Source organism: Equus quagga, unplaced genomic scaffold (assembly GCF_021613505.1).
Source record: "Equus quagga isolate Etosha38 unplaced genomic scaffold, UCLA_HA_Equagga_1.0 73442_RagTag, whole genome shotgun sequence".
NCBI classification, from domain to species: domain Eukaryota; kingdom Metazoa; phylum Chordata; class Mammalia; order Perissodactyla; family Equidae; genus Equus; species Equus quagga.
Genome location: NW_025802777.1, coordinates 6,160,302 through 6,164,899, shown reverse-complemented (window position 1 = coordinate 6,164,899; position 4,598 = coordinate 6,160,302). Strand labels below are relative to the sequence as shown.

At 44.0% G+C, this 4,598-nt stretch overlaps 1 protein-coding gene across 1 annotated transcript in view; it reads left to right on the top strand.

The window, feature by feature from the left end:
- The first annotated feature begins 4,269 nt into the window (after positions 1 to 4,269).
- Positions 4,270 to 4,598, top strand: part of LOC124234272 (dual specificity tyrosine-phosphorylation-regulated kinase 1A) — a 138,260-nt gene continuing 137,931 nt past the window's right edge. Inside the window, exon 1 of the mRNA XM_046651523.1 lies at positions 4,270 to 4,593. The gene's annotated coding sequence lies outside the window, so the exon portion shown is untranslated. The remainder of the gene's footprint in view (positions 4,594 to 4,598) is intronic.

The following is a 4,598-nucleotide window of genomic DNA, read 5'->3' as shown; positions in this document are numbered from 1 at the left end:
TCCATTAAAAAGCCAAGAAAATAAGCCAAAACTCTCTCTGTTGAGCTAACAAACCACTGAAGTGAGTGACCTTTGTAGATTTCTGTGCCTCCTACCTAATTTTTAATTCCATGTACTTAATTGTTTTTCACAGTTTCATTAGGGCATTTTTCCTCAACCTGTTAATTTCGAGGAAGTTATACATGTATGAATCAATATATTAAGGCGTATTTCTTTTCAAGTCTTGCCAAAGTGTTGCAAAATACTGTTTCAAGATATTCTGAAACAGTGCGAAATATACACTTTAATCCAACAATTTCACCTCTTCTATTTAACCTTTATCTCGATGTCACAGAAAAAGAAAATGGTGATAACTCATGAAATAACATTGGTAAACATTCATACATGACAGGAAAGTAGTGAGTATTGTCCTCCTTTTTAAAAATGGCACCACTAGAACCACATCTTGGCATAAAATAACCTTTAAGCAACCTTATGATGCCACAAAGATGGCAGAGCACTTGGTCCAGGTGCCTAGTTAAGAGGAGCTGGGCAGGCTGAGGGCAGAGAGGCTGAGAGAAGGGAAGAAGTGTGGGCTAGATCCACTTGGGAGATGGCTAGCAATGCAGATGGCCACAGATAAACTGACAGGATGGATGGCAGGTGTTGGTTGATATCACATACTAGCCTAACAACAGCATATGACAGCCTTTTAGTTTTCTTTTTTCTTTCTTCCTTTTTTTTGCAGTTAAAAAAATGACACTTTCCCCTTTCTCCTCCAAATAGGCATGGAATATACACAGGCAGGCACAGGTAGCCAATGAACATATATAAAAAGAGAGGACACTAAATGGTCAAAGAAATGCAAAGTAAAACAAGAGAGTGTAGTAGAGTGTGGGGAAAAGTCATTCTCACGTACTACTTTTAGGAGTGCAAATTGGTGAAATCATTTCTGAGGGCTATTTTGGCAACATGAATCAAAGCATTTTAAGGATGTATGCCCTTATCCTGAGGAAATGACTGGGTGGGCGTGTAAAATGTGTACATACGATGTTTACGCAGCTTTATTTGCAACAACAAACGGAAAACAGGAACCCGTCTTTAAAAATGGAGGAGCAGCTAAACGACTTATGGCCCATTCAGCTGAGGGAATACTTGTAGCCGTTAGAATAGTTATCTAAATTTCAGTTGATTAACACAAAAATGTGTTCATAATTGTAAGTTAAAAAAGGCATAAAACATATCTATATGTATTGGATGTGTGTGTGTGCTCATGTCTCTCTAAGAAAGTCTAGAAAGATTTATGCCAATATGAAGAGATTAATAAAGTTTATCTCTGGGTGATATCTATGAATAATCTTTACCTCTTTATTGTTTTCCACATTATAAAATTGTTTATAATGACCATATATTGCTTTTACTTCTTCTTCTTCTTCTTTTTTTGGTGAGGGAGATTGGCCCTGAGCTAACATCTGTTGCCAATCTTCCTTTTTGCTAGAGGAAGATGGTTCCTGAGCTAACATCTGTGCCAATCTTCCTCTGCTTTGTATATGGGATGCTGCCACAGCATGGCTTGATGAGCGGTGTGTAGGTCTGCGCCCGGGATCCAAACCTGAAAACCCCAGGCCGCCGAAGCAGAGTGCATGAGCTTAACCACTAGGCGACCAGGCTGGCGCCTACTTTGACTTCTTGTTTTTGGATCTCAGGTGTAGAGAACTGAGCATTAACTTCCTGCTTCACAGCATACCACCATTGTCAGTTTAAATAAGGCCCCTCTCTTGTGTTAATTTATTGTTTATTTCTAATTTGTTTGATAAACGTGAATTACTATTAAAATCAGAACAAACAATAAAGCTTGTACAAAGGGAGCAACCAAGGGCCTTCACTCAGAAGTCTATGAGAAGAGCGAGGGTGTCAGCTTCCGGCCACATGGCTGTCCAGGGATGAATTATAAACTGTTCACCTTCTCACCTGGTGTGAAGGGCAGAGGTATTGGTTAGCTAGTTTGTACTTGGAATGTTGGGGTTATAACTCCCAGCCGGGTACCCACTACTCACCTTTCGGGCTTAGTATAGCGCACCACCATGAGCGGGAATGAACAGGTGTGGAACCAACGAGAAGAACCGGGCTTGGCTTAAACCTTGGCTTGAATCTGTGTGCTAGTCTGCAGTGGCCGCCGTTACAAAGTACCACAAACCAGGGGGCTTCAACAACAGAGATTTAGCGTCTCACAGTTCTGGAGGCCAGAAGTCCAAAATCAGGGGGTCGGTGGTTCCCTCTGATAGCTGTGAGGCAGAATTTGCTCCCAACCTCCCTCCTGGCTCCCGGCAGCCCCAGGTGCTCCTTGGGTGCCGCTGGTGTTCTCCCTGTGTCCTCACACCGTCTTCCTTCTGTCTGTGTGTGTCTGTCTCTGGGTCCAGATTTCTTCTTTTTAAAAGGACACCGGGCATATTGGATTAGGGTTCACTCTCATGTCCTCATCTTGATTACCGCTGTAAAGACTCTATTTCCAAATAATTTTGGATCATCTTGGTGTGACGGAAAGAACATGCGCTTTGCAATTACATTGGGTTTGAATCTTGGCTTCACCACTTACTGGTGGTATGACCTTGGGAAGGTCATTTAACTACTCAGGACTTGTTTTCTCATCCATATAATGGGTATGTAACGTTGTTGTGAGGACTATAGATACTTTAGAATGTACCAGAGAAGCGGAGGCTGTTATTATCTGTGAGCTGGGGGTCTTGGCTTTTAGTGGTTAACTTCTATCAATAGATATGCATCTGTAACACATCTGTCAGTGGGTCTGATGGGGAGATTCTCAGATGACAGCAAGGATTGAATCACTGAACCTCGTCAACAATAAACGGGCATCTGTACCAGAGTCCTTCCTGCCTACATGTTCACTTGTTTGGAGCAGCATAATTTACAGGTTACTCTTTAGGTGAAGCCTATATAAAACTATTTTACGGCATTCCACCCCGGACATGACAGTTCATTGATCAATGTCGTGTGAGGCTGTCACACCGGGGGTGGGGGTGGGGGCAAGGGCGCAGCTTTCTAGATAGGAAGACCATCAATGTCCTCTGTTGCTGCATGATCATAAACTCGAGATTCTGCCTCACCCTGATAATCTTCCAGATTGATTTGACTGAAGACAAGGACACATTTCTTGAGAAATTGTCACATTCTTTCCAGGTTACCTAGAAGATTAATTATGGCAGTTTCCTTCATTATCACCAACAGAAATTCGACTCAAATTTAATTTCGTGTTAAAGGATGCAAATGCTTAAGTGTTGTGTTGGAAGTGAAACTGTGGTGAATGGGGTGGGGGTGGGGAGCAGGGAGAAGACGCGCAGGAGGAAGAAGTTGATTGTACAGGTGGAAGGTGAGCTTGGGCGGAGTCAAGGCAGGGCTCTCTCACCTCGGCAGGGACCCTCTTGGCCACTTCCTTCAAAGCAATCAAGTTCAATGTGGACTTTCCCTGTGTTAGCAGGGCAATTTTGAAAGAGTTAGCAATCCAAAAGAACTTCTGACAGTCAGGCAACGATTGCTATCACAGAGAATCAGTCCGAAGTAAGCTGTCTGCCAACCTACTTTTTGCATAATTTACTTTAGGTTTACTCTGATTTCCTTCAGGGCCTGTGCTAATCTGAATGGTTGCCTTAGTATGTCAACGTTCTAATAACTGGAGGAGGGGAACATCGGTTGGAAATCAGTCACATAGGATAGAGACAGATATTTATTACAGTGTGGTTTTTCTTTATACCTATAAGATTGTATCTGTTGCTACTGTATTTGTGGGCAGCTTAAGAAAAACTGATATGAACACTATCATAAAATGGCAAAGTCGAGCTTAGAAATCAATAAATTAGTGACTTGCTGTAAAATGCTATCTATATAAATATCCGTTTTAGCGTCACACTTATTAAAGTCTATTTTATTAAGGTAGCTACAAAATAGAATTTTTAGCCAGTGGCTGTCTGCTCATTACAAAGTAGCCAGCACAGCATGGCTACTAGCATACTTAGGTTTTCAAGCTTGGAGAGCACACCTAGCAATATTCAGCCAGGCAGAACGGGTAGATAGAATAAAAATAAACGAAAGCCAGAATGTTAATGGAGTTGTGGGCGAATTAAGAATCTAGAAGCTGAGATGGTGCGTGAAAAAGAAAAACAGGGAGTTGGACGAGAATACAGTAAGAGCTCCAAAGGATTAATTTAAGGGGCATTCCGATGGAGAAGGCAGGCTGCGCCCAGAAAGGTGGGGAGGGGTTTGAAATAGCTGGGAAAGCCTGGGAGAGCGTGCACAGCCTCCAAAACTTTCTATGATGGCTCCGTCCCTGATTTCGGAACGTCGGCATCGGTGGCTGCAAAAACCGAGCGGCATGATTTAGCCAAGGTGTCAGCCGCAGGGGCATCCCGGATTCGGGCGAAGCGTCCGGAATTCCTGAGATGTCTGACACGCGGAGGCGGCCTCCTCCCCGCCCCCAGCCGCGGCCTCCGTGGGCATTTTCCGGCGAGGGGGGCCCGCGAGCCCTCGGAAGAACAGCTCCAACGCGCGACCGTGCGCGCCCAGGCCGCCTGCCCGCGCCGCGCGCCCCCCGGGAGGAAGGTGAG